Source organism: Argiope bruennichi, chromosome 7 (genome assembly GCF_947563725.1).
Source record: "Argiope bruennichi chromosome 7, qqArgBrue1.1, whole genome shotgun sequence".
NCBI classification, from domain to species: Eukaryota; Metazoa; Arthropoda; class Arachnida; order Araneae; family Araneidae; genus Argiope; species Argiope bruennichi.
This window is the reverse complement of record NC_079157.1, coordinates 97,846,693-97,871,737: the sequence shown is the minus strand read 5'-3', so window position 1 is coordinate 97,871,737 and position 25,045 is coordinate 97,846,693.

The following is a 25,045-nucleotide window of genomic DNA, read 5'->3' as shown; positions in this document are numbered from 1 at the left end:
CAGAATTCATTCCTATCCAAAGCATTATGATTTTAGACCAGAATGACACCGTGTTAAAACTTTTAGTTTATAATCTTAATGAGAGTCTTAGGCCATTCACACGCTCTCCGGGTACGAAGCATCGTGGCCTGATCTGCAGAACGAGCCGTTTATTTTTGCTGGGCTTCAGTTCGAGTCTCGAAAATGAGATTTTTTTAGTATATTTTTCTTTTTTTTTCTATTTTATTTATTTTATTTATACATTCTTCCAATAATTACTAAGAACTTTTCAAAATGTTAAACTTTTAAATAAAATTTAATGTCAAAATATTTCTATATTCAAGAGAAATTTAAGAGTCAAGTTCACGCACATGCGCAGAATTCATTCCTATTCAAATCATTATGCCTTTAGACCAGATTGACACCGTGTTAAAATTTTTAGTTTATAATCTTGATGAGAGTCTTAGACCATTCAGACGCTCTCCGGGTGCGCAGCTTCGTGGCCAGATCGGTTGAACGAGCTTCTTAGTTTTGCTGGTCTTCAGTTCGAGTCTCGAAAATGAGATTTTTTCAATATATTTTTCTTTTTTTTTTCTATTTTATTTATACATTATTCCCATACTTACTAAGAACTTTTCAAAATGTTAAACTTTTAAAATAAAATTGAATGTCAAAATATTTCTATATTCAAGAGAAATTTTAGGAGTCAAGTTCACGCACATGCGCAGAATTCATTCCTATCGAAAGCATTATGATTTTAGACCAGAATGACACCGTGTTAAATCTTTTAGTTTATAATCTTAATGAGAGTCTTAGGCCATTCAGACGCTCTCCGGGTACGAAGCGTCGTGGCCTGATCGTTAGAACGAGCCGTTTAGTTTTTCTGGACATCAGTTCGAGTCTCGAAAATGAGATTTTTTAAGTATATTTTTCTTTTTTTTTCTATTTTATTTATTTTAGGTATACATTATTCCAACACTTACTAAGAACTTTTCAAAAAGTTAAGCTTTTAAAATAAAATTTAATGTCAAAATATTTCTATATTCCAGAGAAATTTTAGGAGTCAAGTCCACGCACATGCGCAGAATTCATTCCTATCCAAAGCATTATGATTTTAGACCAGAATGACACCGTGTTAAAACTTTTAGTTTATAATCTTGATGAGAGTCTTAGGCCATTCAGACGCTCTCCGGGTACGAAGCCTCGTGGCCTGATCGGCAGAACGAGCCGTTTAGTTTTGCTGGACATCAGTTCGAGTCTCGAAAATGAGATTTTTTTAATATATTTTTCTTTTTTTTTTCTATTTTATTTATTTTAGGTATACATTATTCCAACACTTACTAAGAACTTTTCAAAATGTAAAACTTTTAAAATAAAATTTAATGTCAAAATATTTCTATATTCAAGAGAAATTTTAGGAGTCAAGTTCCCGCACATGCGCAGAATTCATTCCTATTCAAATCATTATGCTTTTAGACCAGAAAGGCACCGTGTTAAAACTTTTTGTTTATAATCTTGATGAGAGTCTTAGACCATTCAGACGATCTCCGGGTACGAAGCTTCGTGGCCAGATCGGTTGAACGAGCCACTTAGTTTTGCTGGTCTACAGTTCGAGTTTCGAAAATGAGATTTTTTTAATATATTTTTCTTTTTTTTCTATTTTATTTATACATTATTCCAATAATTACTAAGAACTTTTCAAAATGTTAAACTTTTAAAATAAAATTTAATTTCAAAATATTTCTATATTCAAGAGAAATTTTAGGTGTCAAGTTCACGCACATGCGCAGAATTCCTTCCTATCCAAAGCATTATGATTTTAGACCAGAATGACACCGTGTTAAAACTTTTAGTTTATAATCTTAATGAGAGTCTTAGGCCATTCAGACGCTCTCCGGGTACGAAGCTTCGTGGCCTGATCGTTAGAACGAGCCGTATAGTTTTGCTGGACATCAGTTCGAGTCTCGAAAATGAGATTTTTTTAGTATATTTTCTTTTTTTTTTTTCTATTTTATTTATACATTATTCCAATACTTACTAAGAACTTTTCAAAATGTTAAACTTTTAAAATAAAATTTAATTTCAAAATATTTCTATATTCAAGAGAAATTTTAGGTGTCAAGTTCACGCACATGCGCAGAATTCATTCCTATCCAAAGCATTATGATTTTAGACCAGGATGACACCGTGTTAAAACTTTTAGTTTATAATCTTGATGAGAGTCTTAGACCATTCAGACGCTCTCCGGGTACGCAGCTTCGTGGCCAGATCGGTTGAACGAGCTTCTTAGTTTTGCTGGTCTTCAGTTCGAGTCTCGAAAATGAGATTTTTTCAATATATTTTTCTTTTTTTTTCTATTTTATTTATTTTATTTAAACATTATTCCAATACTTACTAAGAACTTTTCAAAATGTTAAACTTTTAAAATAAAATTTAATATCAAAATATTTCTATATTCAAGAGAAATTTTAGGAGTCAAGTTCACGCACATGCGCAGAATTCATTCCTATTCAAATCATTATGCTTTTAGATCAGATTGTCACCGTGTTAAAACTTTTTGTTTATAATCTTCATGAGAGTCTTAGGCCATTCAGACGCTCTCCGGGTGCGAAGCTTCGTGGCCTGATCGGCAGAACGAGCCGTTTAGTATTGCTGGACATCAGTTCGAGTCTCGAAAATGAGATTTTTTTAGTATATTTTTCTTTTTTTTTCTATTTTATTTATTTTAGGTATACATTATTCCAACACTTACTAAGAACTTTTCAAAATGTAAAACTTTTAAAATAAAATTTAATGTCAAAATATTTCTATATTCAAGAGAAATTTTAGGAGTCAAGTTCCCGCACATGCGCAGAATTCATTCCTATTCAAATCATTATGCTTTTAGACCAGAATGACCCCGGAGACCGTGTTAAAACTTTTTGTTTATAATCTTGATGAGAGTCTTAGACCATTCAGACGATCTCCGGGTACGAAGCTTCGTGTCCAGATCGGTTGAACGAGCCACTTAGTTTTGCTGGTCTACAGTTCGAGTTTCGAAAATGAGATTTTTTTAATATATTTTTCTTTTTTTTTCTATTTTATTTATACATTATTCCAATACTTACTAAGAACTTTTCAAAATGTTAAACTTTTAAAATAAAATTTAATTTCAAAATATTTCTATATTCAAGAGAAATTTTAGGAGTCAAGTTCACGCACATGCGCAGAATTCATTCCTATCCAAAGCATTATGATTTTAGACCAGAATGACACCGTGTTAAAACTTTTAGTTTATAATCTTAATGACAGTCTTAGGCCATTCAGACGCTCTCCGGGTACGAAGCTTCGTGGCCCGATCGGCAGAACGAGCCTTTTAGTTTTGCTGGACATCAGTTCGAGTCTCGAAAATGAGATTTTTTTAGTATATTTTTCTTTTTTTTTTTCTATTTTATTTATTTTAGGTATACATTATTCCAACACTTACTAAGAACTTTTCAAAATGTTAAACTTTTAAAATAAAATTTAATGTCAAAATATTTCTATATTCAAGAGAAATTTTAGGAGTCGAGTTCACGCACATGCGCAGAATTCATTCCTATCCAAAGCATTATGATTTTAGACCAGAATGACACCGTGTTAAAACTTTTAGTTTATAATCTTAATAAGAGTCTTAGGCCATTCAGACGCTCTCCGGGTACGAAGCTTCGTGGCCTGATCGTTAGAACGAGCCGTTTAGTTTTGCTGGACATCAGTTCGAGTCTCGAAAATGAGATTTTTTTAGTATATTTTCTTTTTTTTTTCTATTTTATTTATTTTAGGTATACATTATTCCAACACTTACTAAGAACTTTTCAAAATGTAAAACTTTTAAAATAAAATTTAATGTCAAAATATTTCTATATTCAAGAGAAATTTTAGGAGTCAAGTTCACGCACATGCGCAAAATTCATTCCTATTCAAATCATTATGCTTTTAGACCAGATTGACACCGTGTAAAATTTTTAGTTTTCAATCTTGATGAGAGTCTTAGACCATTCAGACTCTCTCCGGGTACGCAGCTTCGTGGCCAGATCGGTTGAACGAGCTTCTTAGTTTTGCTGGTCTTCAGTTCGAGTCTCGAAAATGAGATTTTTTCAATATATTTTTCTTTTTTTTCTATTTTATTTATACATTATTCCAATACTTACTAAGAACTTTTCAAAATGTTAAACTTTTAAAATAAAATTGAATGTCAAAATATTTCTATATTCAAGAGAAATTTTAGGAATCAAGTTCACGCACATGCGCAGAATTCATTCCTATTCAAATCATTATGCTTTTAGACCAGATTGTCACCGTGTTAAAACTTTTTGTTTATAATCTTAATGAGAGTCTTAGGCCATTCAGACGCTCTCCGGGTGCGAAGCTTCGTGGCCTGATCGGCAGAACGAGCCGTTTAGTTTTGCTGGACATCAGTTCGAGTCTCGAAAATGAGATTTTTTTAGTATATTTTTCTTTTTTTTTTCTATTTTATTTATTTTAGGTGTACATTATTCCAACACTTACTAAGAACTTTTCAAAATGTTAAACTTTTAAAATAAAATTTAATGTCAAAATATTTCTATATTCAAGAGAAATTTTAGGAGTCAAGTTCACGCACATGCGCAAAATTCATTCCTATCCAAAGCATTATGCTTTTAGACCAGAATGACACCGTGTTAAAACTTTTTGTTTATAATCTTGATGAGAGTCTTAGACCATTCAGACGATCTCCGGGTACGAAGCTTCGTGGCCAGATCGGTTGAACGAGCCACTTAGTTTTGCTGGTCTACAGTTCGAGTCTCGAAAATGAGATTTTTTTAGTATATTTTTTTTTTTTTTCTATTTTATTTATTTTAGGTATACATTATTCCAACACTTACTAAGAACTTTTCAAAATGTTAAACTTTTAAAATAAAATTTAATGTCAAAATATTTCTATATTCAAGAGAAATTTTAGGAGTCAAGTTCACGCACATGCGCAGAATTCATTCCTATCCAAAGCATTATGATTTTAGACCAGAATGACACCGTGTTAAAACTTTTAGTTTATAATCTTAATGACAGTCTTAGGCCATTCAGACGCTCTCCGGGTACGAAGCTTCGTGGCCTGATCGTTAGAACGAGCCGTTTAGTTTTGCTGGACATCAGTTCGAGTCTCGAAAATGAGATTTTTTTAGTATATTTTCTTTTTTTTTCTATTTTATTTATTTTAGGTATACATTATTCCAACACTTACTAAGAACTTTTCAAAATGTAAAACTTTTAAAATAAAATTTAATGTCAAAATATTTCTATATTCAAGAGAAATTTTAGGAGTCAAGTTCACGCACATGCGCAGAATTCATTCCTATCGAAAGCATTATGATTTTAGACCAGAATGACACCGTGTTAAAACTTTTAGTTTATAATCTTAATGAGAGTCTTAGGCCATTCAGACGCTCTCCGGGTACGCAGCTTCGTGGCCAGATCGGTTGAACGAGCTTCTTAGTTTTGCTGGTCTTCAGTTCGAGTCTCGAAAATGAGATTTTTTCAATATATTTTTCTTTTTTTTCTATTTTATTTATACATTATTCCAATACTTACTAAGAACTTTTCAAAATGTTAAACTTTTAAAATAAAATTGAATGTCAAAATATTTCTATATTCAAGAGAAATTTTAGGAATCAAGTTCACGCACATGCGCAGAATTCATTCCTATTCAAATCATTATGCTTTTAGACCAGATTGTCACCGTGTTAAAACTTTTTGTTTATAATCTTAATGAGAGTCTTAGGCCATTCAGACGCTCTCCGGGTGCGAAGCTCCGTGGCCTGATCGGCAGAACGAGCCGTTTAGTTTTTCTGGACATCAGTTCGAGTCTCGAAAATGAGATTTTTTTAGTATATTTTTCTTTTTTTTTCTATTTTATTTATTTTAGGTATACATTATTCCAACACTTACTAAGAACTTTTCAAAATGTTAAACTTTTAAAATAAAATTTAATGTCAAAATATTTCTATATTCAAGAGAAATTTCAGGAGTCAATTTCACGCACATGCGCAAAATTTATTCCTATCCAAAGCATTATGATTTTAGACCAGATTGTCACCGTGTTAAAACTTTTTGTTTATAATCTTGATGAGAGTCTTAGGCCATTCAGACGCTCTCCGGGTGCGAAGCTTTGTGGCCTGATCGGCAGAACGAGCCGTTTAGTTTTGCTGGACATCAGTTCGAGTCTCGAAAATGAGATTTTTTTAGTATATTTTTCTTTTTTTTTCTATTTTATTTATTTTAGGTATACATTATTCCAACACTTACTAAGAACTTTTCAAAATGTTATACTTTAAAAATAAAATTTAATTTCAAAATCTTTCTATATTCAAGAGAAATTTTATGAGTCAAGTTCACGCACATGCGCAGAATTCATTCCTATTCAAATCATTATGCTTTTAGACCAGATTGACACCGTGTTAAAACTTTTAGTTTATAATCTTGATGAGAGTCTTAGGCCATTCAGACGCTCTCCGGGCACGAAGCTTCGTGGCCAGATCGGTTGAACGAGCCACTTAGTTTTGCTGGTTTTCAGTTCGAGTCTCGAAAATGAGATTTTTTCAATATATTTTTCTTTTTTTTCTATTTTATTTATACATTATTCCAATACTTACTAAGAACTTTTCAAAATGTTAAACTTTTAAAATAAAATTGAATGTCAAAATATTTCTATATTCAAGAGAAATTTTAGGAATCAAGTTCACGCACATGCGCAGAATTCATTCCTATTCAAATCATTATGCTTTTAGACCAGATTGTCACCGTGTTAAAACTTTTTGTTTATAATCTTAATGAGAGTCTTAGGCCATTCAGACGCTCTCCGGGTGCGAAGCTCCGTGGCCTGATCGGCAGAACGAGCCGTTTAGTTTTTCTGGACATCAGTTCGAGTCTCGAAAATGAGATTTTTTTAGTATATTTTTCTTTTTTTTTCTATTTTATTTATTTTAGGTATACATTATTCCAACACTTACTAAGAACTTTTCAAAATGTTAAACTTTTAAAATAAAATTTAATGCCAAAATATTTCTATATTCAAGAGAAATTTCAGGAGTCAAGTTCACGCACATGCGCAAAATTTATTCCTATCCAAAGCATTATGATTTTAGACCAGATTGTCACCGTGTTAAAACTTTTTGTTTATAATCTTGATGAGAGTCTTAGGCCATTCAGACGCTCTCCGGGAGCGAAGCTTCGTGGCCTGATCGGCAGAACGAGCCGTTTAGTTTTGCTGGACATCAGTTCGAGTCTCGAAAATGAGATTTTTTTAGTATATTTTTCTTTTTTTTTTCTATTTTATTTATTTTAGGTATACATTATTCCAACACTTACTAAGAACTTTTCAAAATGTTATACTTTAAAAATAAAATTTAATTTCAAAATCTTTCTATATTCAAGAGAAATTTTATGAGTCAAGTTCACGCACATGCGCAGAATTCATTCCTATTCAAATCATTATGCTTTTAGACCAGATTGACACCGTGTTAAAACTTTTAGTTTATAATCTTGATGAGAGTCTTAGACCATTCAGACGCTCTCCGGGCACGAAGCTTCGTGGCCAGATCGGTTGAACGAGCCACTTAGTTTTGCTGGTCTTCAGTTCGAGTCTCGAAAATGAGATTTTTTTAGTATATTTTTCTTTTTTTTTCTATTTTATTTATACATTATTCCAATAATTACTAAGAACTTTTCAAAATGTTAAACTTTTAAATAAAATTTAATGTCAAAATATTTCTATATTCAAGAGAAATTTTAGGAGTCAAGTTCACGCACATGCGCAGAATTTATTCCTATTCAAATCATTATGCTTTTAGACCAGACTGACACCGTGTTAAAATTTTTAGTTTATAATCTTGATGAGAGTCTTAGACCATTCAGACGCTCTCCGGGTACGCAGCTTCGTGGCCAGATCGGTTGAACGAGCTTCTTAGTTTTGCTGGTCTTCAGTTCGAGTCTCGAAAATGAGATTTTTTCAATATATTTTTCTTTTTTTTTCTATTTTATTTATTTTATTTATACATTATTCCAATACTTACTAAGAACTTTTCAAAATGTTAAACTTTTAAAATAAAATTTAATGTCAAAATATTTCTATATTCAAGAGAAATTTTAGGAGTCAAGTTCACGCACATGCGCAGAATTCATTCCTATTCAAATCATTATGCTTTTAGACCAGAATGACACCGTGTTAAAACTTTTTGTTTATAATCTTGATGAGAGTCTTAGGCCATTCAGACGATCTCCGGGTACGAAGCTTCGTGGTTAGATCGGTTGAACGAGCCACTTAGTTTTGCTGGTCTACAGTTCGAGTTTCGAAAATGAGATTTTTTTAATATATTTTTCTTTTTTTTTCTATTTTATTTATACATTATTCCAATACTTACTAAGAACTTTTCAAAATGTTAAGCTTTTAAAATAAAATTTAATGTCAAAATATTTCTATATTCAAGAGAAATTTTAGGAGTCAAGTTCACGCACATGCGCAGAATTCATTCCTATCCAAAGCATTATGATTTTAGACCAGAATGACACCGTGTTAAAACTTTTAGTTTATAATCTTAATGAGAGTCTTAGGCCATTCAGACGCTCTCCGGGTACGAAGCATCGTGGCATGATCGGCAGAACGAGCCGTTTAGTTTTGCTGGACATCAGTTCGAGTCTCGAAAATGAGATTTTTTTAGTATATTTTTCTTTTTTTTTTTTTCTATTTTATTTATTTTAGGTATACATTATTCCAACACTTACTAAGAACTTTTCAAAATGTAAAACTTTTAAAATAAAATTTAATGTCAAAATATTTCTATATTCAAGAGAAATTTTAGTAGTCAAGTTCCCGCACATGCGCAGAATTCATTCCTATTCAAATCATTATGCTTTTAGACCAGAATGACACCGTGTTAAAACTTTTTGTTTATAATCTTGATGAGAGTCTTAGACCATTCAGACGATCTCCGGGTACGAAGCTTCTTGGCCGGATCGGATGAACGAGCCGCTTAGTTTTGCTGGTCTTCAGTTCGAGTCTCGAAAATGAGATTTTTTTAGTATATTTTTCTTTTTTTTTCTATTTTATTTATACATTATTCCAATACTTACTAAGAACTTTTCAAAATGTTAAACTTTTAAAATAAAATTTAATGTCAAAATATTTCTATATTCAAGAGAAATTTTAGGAGTCAAGTTCACGCACATGCGCAGAATTCATTCCTATTCAAATCATTATGCTTTTAGACCAGAATGACACCGTGTTAAACCTTTTTGTTTATAATCTTGATGAGAGTCTTAGACCATTCAGACGATCTCCGGGTACGAAGCTTCGTGGTTAGATCGGTTGAACGAGCCACTTAGTTTTGCTGGTCTACAGTTCGAGTTTCGAAAATGAGATTTTTTTAATATATTTTTCTTTTTTTTTTCTATTTTATTTATACATTATTCCAATACTTACTAAGAACTTTTCAAAATGTTAAACTTTTAAAATAAAATTTAATATCAAAATATTTCTATATTCAAGAGAAATTTTAGGAGTCAAGTTCACGCACATGCGCAGAATTCATTCCTATTCAAATCATTATGCTTTTAGACCAGATTGTCACCGTGTTAAAACTTTTTGTTTATAATCTTCATGAGAGTCTTAGGCCATTCAGACGCTCTCCGGGTGCGAAGCTTCGTGGCCTGATCGGCAGAACGAGCCGTTTAGTTTTGCTGGACATCAGTTCGAGTCTCGAAAATGAGATTTTTTTAGTATATTTTTCTTTTTTTTTCTATTTTATTTATTTTAGGTATACATTATTCCAACACTTACTAAGAACTTTTCAAAATGTTAAGCTTTTAAAATAAAATTTAATGTCAAAATATTTCTATATTCAAGAGAAATTTTAGGAGTCAAGTTCACGCACATGCGCAGAATTCATTCCTATCCAAAGCATTATGATTTTAGACCAGAATGAAACCGTGTTAAAACTTTTAGTTTATAATCTTAATGAGAGTCTTAGGCCATTCAGACGCTCTCCGGGTACGAAGCTTCGTGGCCATATCGGTTGAACGAGCCACTTAGTTTTGCTGGTCTTCAGTTCGAGTCTCGAAAATGAGATTTTTTTAATATATTTTTCTTTTTTTTTTCTATTTTATTTATACATTATTCCAATACTTACTAAGAACTTTTCAAAATGTTAAACTTTTAAAATAAAATTTAATATCAAAATATTTCTATATTCAAGAGAAATTTTAGGAGTCAAATTCACGCACATGCGCAGAATTCATTCCTATTCAAATCATTATGCTTTTAGACCAGATTGTCACCGTGTTAAAACTTTTTGTTTATAATCTTCATGAGAGTCTTAGGCCATTCAGACGCTCTCCGGGTGCGAAGCTTCGTGGCCTGATCGGCAGAACGAGCCGTTTAGTTTTGCTGGACATCAGTTCGAGTCTCGAAAATGAGATTTTTTTAGTATATTTTTCTTTTTTTTTCTATTTTATTTATTTTAGGTATACATTATTCCAACACTTACTAAGAACTTTTCAAAATGTTAAGCTTTTAAAATAAAATTTAATGTCAAAATATTTCTATATTCAAGAGAAATTTTAGGAGTCAAGTTCACGCACATGCGCAGAATTCATTCCTATCCAAAGCATTATGATTTTAGACCAGAATGAAACCGTGTTAAAACTTTTAGTTTATAATCTTAATGAGAGTCTTAGGCCATTCAGACGCTCTCCGGGTACGAAGCTTCGTGGCCATATCGGTTGAACGAGCCACTTAGTTTTGCTGGTCTTCAGTTCGAGTCTCGAAAATGAGATTTTTTTAATATATTTTTCTTTTTTTTTTCTATTTTATTTATACATTATTCCAATACTTACTAAGAACTTTTCAAAATGTTAAACTTTTAAAATAAAATTTAATATCAAAATATTTCTATATTCAAGAGAAATTTTAGGAGTCAAATTCACGCACATGCGCAGAATTCATTCCTATTCAAATCATTATGCTTTTAGACCAGAATGACACCGTGTTAAAACTTTTTGTTTATAATCTTGATGAGAGTCTTAGACCATTCAGACGATCTCCGGGTACGAAGCTTCTTGGCCGGATCGGCTGAACGAGCCGCTTAGTTTTGCTGGTCTTCAGTTCGAGTCTCGAAAATGAGATTTTTTTAGTATATTTTTCTTTTTTTTTTCTATTTTATTTATACATTATTCCAATACTTACTAAGAACTTTTCAAAATGTTAAACTTTTAAAATAAAATTTAATGTCAAAATATTTCTATATTCAAGAGAAATTTTAGGAGTCAAGTTCACGCACATGCGCAGAATTCATTCCTATTCAAATCATTATGCTTTTAGACCAGAATGACACCGTGTTAAACCTTTTTGTTTATAATCTTGATGAGAGTCTTAGACCATTCAGACGATCTCCGGGTACGAAGCTTCGTGGTTAGATCGGTTGAACGAGCCACTTAGTTTTGCTGGTCTACAGTTCGAGTTTCGAAAATGAGATTTTTTTAATATATTTTTCTTTTTTTTTTCTATTTTATTTATACATTATTCCAATACTTACTAAGAACTTTTCAAAATGTTAAACTTTTAAAATAAAATTTAATATCAAAATATTTCTATATTCAAGAGAAATTTTAGGAGTCAAGTTCACGCACATGCGCAGAATTCATTCCTATTCAAATCATTATGCTTTTAGACCAGATTGTCACCGTGTTAAAACTTTTTGTTTATAATCTTCATGAGAGTCTTAGGCCATTCAGACGCTCTCCGGGTGCGAAGCTTCGTGGCCTGATCGGCAGAACGAGCCGTTTAGTTTTGCTGGACATCAGTTCGAGTCTCGAAAATGAGATTTTTTTAGTATATTTTTCTTTTTTTTTCTATTTTATTTATTTTAGGTATACATTATTCCAACACTTACTAAGAACTTTTCAAAATGTTAAGCTTTTAAAATAAAATTTAATGTCAAAATATTTCTATATTCAAGAGAAATTTTAGGAGTCAAGTTCACGCACATGCGCAGAATTCATTCCTATCCAAAGCATTATGATTTTAGACCAGAATGAAACCGTGTTAAAACTTTTAGTTTATAATCTTAATGAGAGTCTTAGGCCATTCAGACGCTCTCCGGGTACGAAGCTTCGTGGCCATATCGGTTGAACGAGCCACTTAGTTTTGCTGGTCTTCAGTTCGAGTCTCGAAAATGAGATTTTTTTAATATATTTTTCTTTTTTTTTTCTATTTTATTTATACATTATTCCAATACTTACTAAGAACTTTTCAAAATGTTAAACTTTTAAAATAAAATTTAATATCAAAATATTTCTATATTCAAGAGAAATTTTAGGAGTCAAATTCACGCACATGCGCAGAATTCATTCCTATTCAAATCATTATGCTTTTAGACCAGATTGTCACCGTGTTAAAACTTTTTGTTTATAATCTTCATGAGAGTCTTAGGCCATTCAGACGCTCTCCGGTTGCGAAGCTTCGTGGCCTGATCGGCAGAACGAGCCGTTTAGTTTTGCTGGACATCAGTTCGAGTCTCGAAAATGAGATTTTTTTAGTATATTTTTCTTTTTTTTTCTATTTTATTTATTTTAGGTATACATTATTCCAACACTTACTAAGAACTTTTCAAAATGTTAAGCTTTTAAAATAAAATTTAATGTCAAAATATTTCTATATTCAAGAGAAATTTTAGGAGTCAAGTTCACGCACATGCGCAGAATTCATTCCTATCCAAAGCATTATGATTTTAGACCAGAATGAAACCGTGTTAAAACTTTTAGTTTATAATCTAATGAGAGTCTTAGGCCATTCAGACGCTCTCCGGGTACGAAGCTTCGTGGCCATATCGGTTGAACGAGCCACTTAGTTTTGCTGGTCTTCAGTTCGAGTCTCGAAAATGAGATTTTTTTAATATATTTTTCTTTTTTTTTTCTATTTTATTTATACATTATTCCAATACTTACTAAGAACTTTTCAAAATGTTAAACTTTTAAAATAAAATTTAATATCAAAATATTTCTATATTCAAGAGAAATTTTAGGAGTCAAATTCACGCACATGCGCAGAATTCATTCCTATTCAAATCATTATGCTTTTAGACCAGATTGTCACCGTGTTAAAACTTTTTGTTTATAATCTTCATGAGAGTCTTAGGCCATTCAGACGCTCTCCGGTTGCGAAGCTTCGTGGCCTGATCGGCAGAACGAGTCGTTTAGTTTTGCTGGACATCAGTTCGAGTCTCGAAAATGAGATTTTTTTAGTATATTTTTCTTTTTTTTTTCTATTTTATTTATTTTAGGTATACATTATTCCAACACTTACTAAGAACTTTTCAAAATGTTAAGCTTTTAAAATAAAATTTAATGTCAAAATATTTCTATATTCAAGAGAAATTTTAGGAGTCAAGTTCACGCACATGCGCAGAATTCATTCCTATCCAAAGCATTATGATTTTAGACCAGAATGAAACCGTGTTAAAACTTTTAGTTTATAATCTTAATGAGAGTCTTAGGCCATTCAGACGCTCTCCGGGTACGAAGCTTCGTGGCCTGATCGGCAGAACGAGCCGTTTAGTTTTGCTGGACATCAGTTCGAGTCTCGAAAATGAGATTTTTTTAGTATATTTTTCTTTTTTTTTCTATTTTATTTATTTTAGGTATACATTATTCCAACACTTACTAAGAACTTTTCAAAATGTTAAGCTTTTAAAATAAAATTTAATGTCAAAATATTTCTATATTCAAGAGAAATTTTAGGAGTCAAGTTCACGCACATGCGCAGAATTCATTCCTATCCAAAGCATTATGATTTTAGACCAGAATGACACCGTGTTAAAACTTTTAGTTTATAATCTTGATGAGAGTCTTAGACAATTCAGACAATCTCCGGATACGAAGCTTCGTGGGCGGATGGGCTGAACGAGCCACTTAGTTTTGCTGGTCTTCAGTTCGAGTGTCGAAAATGAGATTTTTTTAGTATATTTTTCTTTTTTTTTCTATTTTATTTATTTTAGGTATACATTATTCCAACACTTACTAAGAACTTTTCAAAATGTAAAACTTTGAAAATAAAATTTAATATCAAAATATTTCTATATTCAAGAGAAATTTTAGGAGTCAAGTTCACGCACATGCGCAGAATTCATTCCTATTCAAATCATTATGCTTTTAGACCAGATTGTCACCGTGTTAAAACTTTTTGTTTATAATCTTGATGAGAGTCTTAGACCATTCAGACGGTCTCCGGGTACGAAGCTTCGTGGCCATATCGGTTGAACGAGCCACTTAGTTTTGCTGGTCTTCAGTTCGAGTCTCGAAAATGAGATTTTTTTAATATATTTTTCTTTTTTTTTTTCTATTTTATTTATACATTATTCCAATACTTACTAAGAACTTTTCAAAATGTTAAACTTTTAAAATAAAATTTAATATCAAAATATTTCTATATTCAAGAGAAATTTTAGGAGTCAAGTTCACGCACATGCGCAGAATTCATTCCTATTCAAATCATTATGCTTTTAGACCAGATTGTCACCGTGTTAAAACTTTTTGTTTAAAATCTTCATGAGAGTCTTAGGCCATTCAGACGCTCTCCGGGTGCGAAGATTCGTGGCCTGATCGGCAGAACGAGCCGTTTAGTTTTGCTGGACATCAGTTCGAGTCTCGAAAATGAGATTTTTTTAGTATATTTTTCTTTTTTTTTCTATTTTATTTATTTTAGGTATACATTATTCCAACACTTACTAAGAACTTTTCAAAATGTTAAGCTTTTAAAATAAAATTTAATGTCAAAATATTTCTATATTCAAGAGAAATTTTAGGAGTCAAGTTCACGCACATGCGCAGAATTCATTCCTATCCAAAGCATTATGATTTTAGACCAGAATGAAACCGTGTTAAAACTTTTAGTTTATAATCTTAATGAGAGTCTTAGGCCATTCAGACGCTCTCCGGGTACGAAGCATCGTGGCCTGATCGGCAGAACGAGCCGTTTAGTTTTGCTGGACATCAGTTCGAGTCTCGAAAATGAGATTTTTTTAGTATATTTTTCTTTTTTTTTCTATTTTATTTATTTTAGGTATACATTATTCCAACACTTACTAAGAACTTTTCAAAATGTTAAACTTTTAAAATAAAATTTAATTTCAAAATATTTCTATATTCAAGAGAAATTTTATGAGTCAAGTTCACGCACATGCGCAGAATTCATTCCTATTCAAATCATTATGCTTTTAGACCAGATTGACACCGTGTTAAAACTTTTAGTTTATAATCTTGATGAGAGTCTGAGACCATTCAGACGCTCTCCGGGTACGAAGCTTCGTGGCCGGATCGGCTGAACGAGCCACTTAGTTTTGCTGGGCTTCAGTTCGAGTCTCGAAAATGAGATTTTTTTAGTATATTTTTCTTTTTTTTTCTATTTTATTTATTTTATTTATACATTATTCCAATAATTACTAAGAACTTTTCAAAATGTTAAACTTTTAAATAAAATTTAATGTCAAAATATTTCTATATTCAAGAGAAATTTTAGGAGTCGAGTTCACGCACATGCGCAGAATTCATTCCTATTCAAATCATTATGCTTTTAGACCAGATTGACACCGTGTTAAAATTTTTAGTTTACAATCTTGATGAGAGTCTTAGACCATTCAGACGCTCTCCGGGTACGCAGCTTCGTGGCCAGATCGGTTGAACGAGCTTCTTAGTTTTGCTGGTCTTCAGTTCGAGTCTCGAAAAGGAGATTTTTTCAATATATTTTTCTTTTTTTTCTATTTTATTTATACATTATTCCAATACTTACTAAGAACTTTTCAAAATGTTAAACTTTTAAAATAAAATTGAATGTCAAAATATTTCTATATTCAAGAGAAATTTTAGGAATCAAGTTCACGCACATGCGCAGAATTCATTCCTATTCAAATCATTATGCTTTTAGACCAGATTGTCACCGTGTTAAAACTTTTTGTTTATAATCTTAATGAGAGTCTTAGGCCATTCAGACGCTCTCCGGGTGCGAAGCTCCGTGGCCTGATCGGCAGAACGAGCCGTTTAGTTTTTCTGGACATCAGTTCGAGTCTCGAAAATGAGATTTTTTTAGTATATTTTTCTTTTTTTTTCTATTTTATTTATTTTAGGTATACATTATTCCAACACTTACTAAGAACTTTTCAAAATGTTAAACTTTTAAAATAAAATTTAATGTCAAAATATTTCTATATTCAAGAGAAATTTCAGGAGTCAAGTTCACGCACATGCGCAAAATTTATTCCTATCCAAAGCATTATGATTTTAGACCAGATTGTCACCGTGTTAAAACTTTTTGTTTATAATCTTGATGAGAGTCTTAGGCCATTCAGACGCTCTCCGGGTGCGAAGCTTAGTGGCCTGATCGGCAGAACGAGCCGTTTAGTTTTGCTGGACATCAGTTCGAGTCTCGAAAATGAGATTTTTTTAGTATATTTTTCTTTTTTTTTCTATTTTATTTATTTTAGGTATACATTATTCCAACACTTACTAAGAACTTTTCAAAATGTTATACTTTAAAAATAAAATTTAATTTCAAAATCTTTCTATATTCAAGAGAAATTTTATGAGTCAAGTTCACGCACATGCGCAGAATTCATTCCTATTCAAATCATTATGCTTTTAGACCAGATTGACACCGTGTTAAAACTTTTAGTTTATAATCTTGATGAGAGTCTTAGACCATTCAGACGCTCTCCGGGCAATAAGCTTCGTGGCCAGATCGGTTGAACAAGCCACTTAGTTTTGCTGGTCTTCAGTTCGAGTCTCGAAAATGAGATTTTTTCAATATATTTTTCTTTTTTTTCTATTTTATTTATACATTATTCCAATACTTACTAAGAACTTTTCAAAATGTTAAACTTTTAAAATAAAATTGAATGTCAAAATATTTCTATATTCAAGAGAAATTTTAGGAATCAAGTTCACGCACATGCGCAGAATTCATTCCTATTCAAATCATTATGCTTTTAGACCAGATTGTCACCGTGTTAAAACTTTTTGTTTATAATCTTAATGAGAGTCTTAGGCCATTCAGACGCTCTCCGGGTGCGAAGCTCCGTGGCCTGATCGGCAGAACGAGCCGTTTAGTTTTTCTGGACATCAGTTCGAGTCTCGAAAATGAGATTTTTTTAGTATATTTTTCTTTTTTTTCTATTTTATTTATTTTAGGTATACATTATTCCAACACTTACTAAGAACTTTTCAAAATGTTAAACTTTTAAAATAAAATTTAATATCAAAATATTTCTATATTCAAGAGAAATTTCAGGAGTCAAGTTCACGCACATGCGCAAAATTTATTCCTATCCAAAGCATTATGATTTTAGACCAGATTGTCACCGTGTTAAAACTTTTTGTTTATAATCTTGATGAGAGTCTTAGGCCATTCAGACGCTCTCCGGGAGCGAAGCTTCGTGGCCTGATCGGCAGAACGAGCCGTTTAGTTTTGCTGGACATCAGTTCGAGTCTCGAAAATGAGATTTTTTTAGTATATTTTTCTTTTTTTTTTCTATTTTATTTATTTTAGGTATACATTATTCCAACACTTACTAAGAACTTTTCAAAATGTTATACTTTAAAAATAAAATTTAATTTCAAAATCTTTCTATATTCAAGAGAAATTTTATGAGTCAAGTTCACGCACATGCGCAGAATTCATTCCTATTCAAATCATTATGCTTTTAGACCAGATTGACACCGTGTTAAAACTTTTAGTTTATAATCTTGATGAGAGTCTTAGACCATTCAGACGCTCTCCGGGCACGAAGCTTCGTGGCCAGATCGGTTGAACGAGCCACTTAGTTTTGCTGGTCTTCAGTTCGAGTCTCGAAAATGAGATTTTTTTAGTATATTTTTCTTTTTTTTTCTATTTTATTTATACATTATTCCAATAATTACTAAGAACTTTTCAAAATGTTAAACTTTTAAATAAAATTTAATGTCAAAATATTTCTATATTCAAGAGAAATTTTAGGAGTCAAGTTCACGCACATGCGCAGAATTTATTCCTATTCAAATCATTATGCTTTTAGACCAGATTGACACCGTGTTAAAATTTTTAGTTTATAATCTTGATGAGAGTCTTAGACCATTCAGACGCTCTCCGGGTACGCAGCTTCGTGGCCAGATCGGTTGAACGAGCTTCTTAGTTTTGCTGGTCTTCAGTTCGAGTCTCGAAAATGAGATTTTTTCAATATATTTTTCTTTTTTTTTCTATTTTATTTATTTTATTTATACATTATTCCAATACTTACTAAGAACTTTTCAAAATGTTAAACTTTTAAAATAAAATTTAATGTCAAAATATTTCTATATTCAAGAGAAATTTTAGGAGTCAAGTTCACGCACATGCGCAGAATTCATTCCTATTCAAATCATTATGCTTTTAGACCAGAATGACACCGTGTTAAAACTTTTTGTTTATAATCTTGATGAGAGTCTTAGGCCATTCAGACGATCTCCGGGTACGAAGCTTCGTGGTTAGTTCGGTTGAACGAGCCACTTAGTTTTGCTGGTCTACAGTTCGAGTTTCGAAAATAAGATTTTTTTAATATATTTTTCTTTTTTTTTCTATTTTATTTATACATTATTCCAATACTTACTAAGAACTTTTCAAAATGTTAAGCTTTTAAAATAAAATTTAATGTCAAAATATTTCTATATTCAAGAGAAATTTTAGGAGTCAAGTTCACGCACATGCGCAGAATTCATTCCTATTCAAATCATTATGCTTTTAGACCAGAATGACACCGTGTTAAAACTTTTTGTTTATAATCTTGATGAGAGTCTTAGGCCATTCAGACGATCTCCGGGTACGAAGCTTCGTGGCCTGATCGGCAGAACGAGCCGTTTAGTTTTGCTGGACATCAGTTCGAGTCTCGAAAATGAGATTTTTTTAATATATTTTTCTTTTTTTTTTCTATTTTATTTATACATTATTCCAATACTTACTAAGAACTTTTCAAAATGTTAAACTTTTAAAATAAAATTTAATATCAAAATATTTCTATATTCAAGAGAAATTTTAGGAGTCAAGTTCACGCACATGCGCAGAATTCATTCCTATTCAAATCATTATGCTTTTAGACCAGATTGTCACCGTGTTAAAACTTTTTGTTTATAATCTTCATGAGAGTCTTAGGCCATTCAGACGCTCTCCGGGTGCGAAGCTTCGTGGCCTGATTGGCAGAACGAGCTGTTTAGTTTTGCTGGACATCAGTTCGAGTCTCGAAAATGAGATTTTTTTAGTATATTTTTCTTTTTTTTTCTATTTTATTTATTTTAGGTATACATTATTCCAACACTTACTAAGAACTTTTCAAAATGTTAAGCTTTTAAAATAAAATTTAATGTCAAAATATTTCTATATTCAAGAGAAATTTTAGGAGTCAAGTTCACGCACATGCGCAGAATTCATTCCTATCCAAAGCATTATGATTTTAGACCAGAATGAAACCGTGTTAAAACTTTTAATTTATAATCTTAATGAGAGTCTTAGGCCATTCAGACGCTCTCCGGGTACGAAGCATCGTGGCCTGATCGGCAGAACGAGCCGTTTAGTTTTGCTGGACATCAGTTCGAGTCTCGAAAATGAGATTTTTTTAGTATATTTTTCTTTTTTTTTCTATTTTATTTATTTTAGGTATACATTATTCCAACACTTACTAAGAACTTTTCAAAATGTTAAGATTTTAAAATAAAATTTAATATCAAAATATTTCTATATTCAAGAGAAATTTTAGGAGTCAAGTTCACGCACATGCGCAGAATTCATTCCTATTCAAATCATTATGCTTTTAGACCAGAATGACACCGTGTTAAAACTTTTTGTTTATAATCTTGATGAGAGTCTTAGGCCATTCAGACGATCTCCGGGTACGAAGCTTCGTGGCCTGATCGGCAGAACGAGCCGTTTAGTTTTGCTGGACATCAGTTCGAGTCTCGAAAATGAGATTTTTTTAATATATTTTTCTTTTTTTTTTCTATTTTATTTATACATTATTCCAATACTTACTAAGAACTTTTCAAAATGTTAAACTTTTAAAATAAAATTTAATATCAAAATATTTCTATATTCAAGAGAAATTTTAGGAGTCAAGTTCACGCACATGCGCAGAATTCATTCCTATTCAAATCATTATGCTTTTAGACCAGATTGTCACCCTGTTAAAACTTTTTGTTTATAATCTTCATGAGAGTCTTAGGCCATTCAGACGCTCTCCGGGTGCGAAGCATCGTGGCCTGATCGGCAGAACGAGCCGTTTAGTTTTGCTGGACATCAGTTCGAGTCTCGAAAATGAGATTTTTTTAGTATATTTTTCTTTTTTTTTCTATTTTATTTATTTTAGGTATACATTATTCCAACACTTACTAAGAACTTTTCAAAATGTTAAGATTTTAAAATAAAATTTAATATCAAAATATTTCTATATTCAAGAGAAATTTTAGGAGTCAAGTTCACGCACATGCGCAGAATTCATTCCTATTCAAATCATTATGCTTTTAGACCAGAATGACACCGTGTTAAAACTTTTTGTTTATAATCTTGATGAGAGTCTTAGGCCATTCAGACGATCTCCGGGTACGAAGCTTCGTGGCCTGATCGGCAGAACGAGCCGTTTAGTTTTGCTGGACATCAGTTCGAGTCTCGAAAATGAGATTTTTTTAGTATATTTTTCTTTTTTTTTTTCTATTTTATTTATTTTAGGTATACATTATTCCATCACTTACTAAGAACTTTTCAAAATGTTAAGCTTTTAAAATAAAATTTAATGTCAAAATATTTCTATATTCAAGAGAAATTTTAGGAGTCAAGTTCACGCACATGCGCAGAATTCATTCCTATCCAAAGCATTATGATTTTAGACCAGAATGAAACCGTGTTAAAACTTTTAGTTTATAATCTTAATGAGAGTCTTAGGCCATTCAGACGCTCTCCGGGTACGAAGCAACGTGGCCTGATCGGCAGAACGAGCCGTTTAGTTTTGCTGGACATCAGTTCGAGTCTCGAAAATGAGATTTTTTTAGTATATTTTTCTTTTTTTTTCTATTTTATTTATTTTAGGTATACATTATTCCAACACTTACTAAGAACTTTTCAAAATGTTAAGATTTTAAAATAAAATTTAATATCAAAATATTTCTATATTCAAGAGAAATTTTAGGAGTCAAGTTCACGCACATGCGCAGAATTCATTCCTATTCAAATCATTATGCTTTTAGACCAGAATGACACCGTGTTAAAACTATTTGTTTATAATCTTCATGAGAGTCTTAGGCCATTCAGACGCTCTCCGGGTGCGAAGCTTCGTGGCCTGATCGGCAGAACGAGCCGTTTAGTTTTGCTGGACATCAGTTCGAGTCTCGAAAATGAGATTTTTTTAGTATATTTTTCTTTTTTTTCTATTTTATTTATTTTAGGTATACATTATTCCAACACTTACTAAGAACTTTTCAAAATGTTAAGCTTTTAAAATAAAATTTAATGTCAAAATATGTCTATATTCAAGAGAAATTTTAGGAGTCAAGTTCACGCACGTGCGCAGAATTCATTCCTATCCAAAGCATTATGATTTTAGACCAGAATGACACCGTGTTAAAACTTTTAGTTTGTAATCTTGATGAGAGTCTTAGACAATTCAGACAATCTCCGGATACGAAGCTTCGTGGGCGGATGGGCTGAACGAGCCACTTAGTTTTGCTGGTCTTCAGTTCGAGTGTCGAAAATGAGATTTTTTTAGTATATTTTTCTTTTTTTTTCTATTTTATTTATTTTAGGTATACATTATTCCAACACTTACTAAGAACTTTTCAAAATGTAAAACTTTTAAAATAAAATTTAATATCAAAATATTTTTATATTCAAGAGAAATTTTAGGAGTCAAGTTCACGCACATGCGCAGAATTCATTCCTATTCAAATCATTATGCTTTTAGACCAGATTGTCACCGTGTTAAAACTTTTTGTTTATAATCTTGATAAGAGTCTTAGACCATTCAGACGATCTCCGGGTACGAAGCTTCGTGGCCATATCGGTTGAACGAGCCACTTAGTTTTGCTGGTCTTCAGTTCGAGTCTCGAAAATGAGATTTTTTTAATATATTTTTCTTTTTTTTTTCTATTTTATTTATACATTATTCCAATACTTACTAAGAACTTTTCAAAATGTTAAACTTTTAAAATAAAATTTAATATCAAAATATTTCTATATTCAAGAGAAATTTTAGGAGTCAAGTTCACGCACATGCGCAGAATTCATTCCTATTCAAATCATTATGCTTTTAGACCAGATTGTCACCGTGTTAAAACTTTTTGTTTATAATCTTCATGAGAGTCTTAGGCCATTCAGACGCTCTCCGGGTGCGAAGCTTCGTGGCCTGATCGGCAGAACGAGTCGTTTAGTTTTGCTGGACATCAGTTCGAGTCTCGAAAATGAGATTTTTTTAGTATATTTTTCTTTTTTTTTTCTATTTTATTTATTTTAGGTATACATTATTCCAACACTTACTAAGAACTTTTCAAAATGTTAAGCTTTTAAAATAAAATTTAATGTCAAAATATTTCTATATTCAAGAGAAATTTTAGGAGTCAAGTTCACGCACATGCGCAGAATTCATTCCTATCCAAAGCATTATGATTTTAGACCAGAATGAAACCGTGTTAAAACTTTTAGTTTATAATCTTAATGAGAGTCTTAGGCCATTCAGACGCTCTCCGGGTACGAAGCATCGTGGCCTGATCGGCAGAACGAGCCGTTTAGTTTTGCTGGACATCAGTTCGAGTCTCGAAAATGAGATTTTTTTAGTATATTTTTCTTTTTTTTTCTATTTTATTTATTTTAGGTATACATTATTCCAACACTTACTAAGAACTTTTCAAAATGTTAAGCTTTTAAAATAAAATTTAATGTCAAAATATTTCTATATTCAAGAGAAATTTTAGGAGTCAAGTTCACGCACATGCGCAGAATTCATTCCTATCCAAAGCATTATGATTTTAGACCAGAATGACACCGTGTTAAAACTTTTAGTTTATAATCTTGATGAGAGTCTTAGACAATTCAGACGATCTCCGGGTACGAAGCTTCGTGGCCATATCGGTTGAACGAGCCAATTAGTTTTGCTGGTCTTCAGTTCGAGTCTCGAAAATGAGATTTTTTAAATATATTTTTCTTTTTTTTTCTATTTTATTTATACATTATTCCAATACTTACTAAGAACTTTTCAAAATGTTAAACTTTTAAAATAAAATTTAATATCAAAATATTTCTATATTCAAGAGAAATTTTAGGAGTCAAGTTCACGCACATGCGCAGAATTCATTCCTATTCAAATCATTATGCTTTTAGACCAGATTGTCACCGTGTTAAAACTTTTTGTTTAAAATCTTCATGAGAGTCTTAGGCCATTCAGACGCTCTCCGGGTGCGAAGCTTCGTGGCCTGATCGGCATAACGAGCCGTTTAGTTTTGCTGGACATCAGTTCGAGTCTCGAAAATGAGATTTTTTTAGTATATTTTTCTTTTTTTTTCTATTTTATTTATTTTAGGTATACATTATTCCAACACTTACTAAGAACTTTTCAAAATGTTAAACTTTTAAAATAAAATTTAATGTCAAAATATTTCTATATTCAAGAGAAATTTTAGGAGTCAAGTTCACGCACATGCGCAGAATTCATTCCTATTCAAATCATTATGCTTTTAGACCAGATTGTCACCGTGTTAAAACTTTTTGTTTATAATCTTGATGAGAGTCTTAGACCATTCAGACGATCTCCGGGTACGAAGCTTCGTGGGCGGATCGGCTGAACGAGCCACTTAGTTTTGCTGGTCTTAAGTTCGAGTCTCGAAAATGAGATTTTTTTAATATATTTTTCTTTTTTTTTTCTATTTTATTTATACATTATTGCAATACTTACTAAGAACTTTTCAAAATGTTAAACTTTTAAAATAAAATTTAATGTCAAAATATTTCTATATTCAAGAGAAATTTTAGGAGTCAAGTTCATGCACATGCGCAGAATTCATTCCTATAAAAAGCATTATGATTTTAGACCAGAATGACACCGTGTTAAAACTTTTAGTTTACAATCTTAATGAGAGTCTTAGACCATTCAGACGATCTCCGGGTACGAAGCTTCGTGGCCGGATCGGCTGAACGAGCCACTTAGTTTTGCTGGTCTTCAGTTCGAGTGTCGAAAATGAGATTTTTTTAGTATATTTTTCTTTTTTTTTCTATTTTATTTATTTTAGGTATACATTATTCCAACACTTACTAAGAACTTTTCAAAATGTTAAACTTTTAAATTAAAATTTAATGTCAAAATATTTCTATATTCAAGAGAAATTTTAGGAGTTAAATTCACGCAAATGCGCAGAATTCATTCCTATTCAAATCATTATGCTTTTAGACCAGATTGTCACCGTGTTAAAACTTTTAGTTTATAATCTTGATGAGAGTCTTAGACCGTTCAGACGATCTCCGGGTACGAAGCTTCGTGGCCGGATCGGCTGAACGAGCTTCTTAGTTTTGCTGGTCTTCAGTTCGAGTCTCGAAAATGAGATTTTTTTAGTATATTTTTCTTTTTTTTTCTATTTTATTTATTTTAGGTATACATTATTCCAACACTTACTAAGAACTTTTCAAAATGTTAATCTTTTAAAATAAAATTTAATGTCAAAATATTTCTATATTCAAGAGAAATTTTAGGAGTCAAGTTCCCGCACATGCGCAGAATTCATTCCTATTCAAATCATTATGCTTTTAGACCAGAATGACACCGTGTTAAAACTTTTTGTTTATAATCTTGATGAGAGTCTTAGACCATTCAGACGATCTCCGGGTACGAAGCTTCGTGGCCAGATCGGTTGAACGAGCCACTTAGTTTTGGTGGTCTACAGTTCGAGTTTCGAAAATGAGATTTTTTTAATATATTTTTTTTTTTTTTCAATTTTATTTATACATTATTCCAATACTTACTAAGAACTTTTCAAAATGTTAAACTTTTAA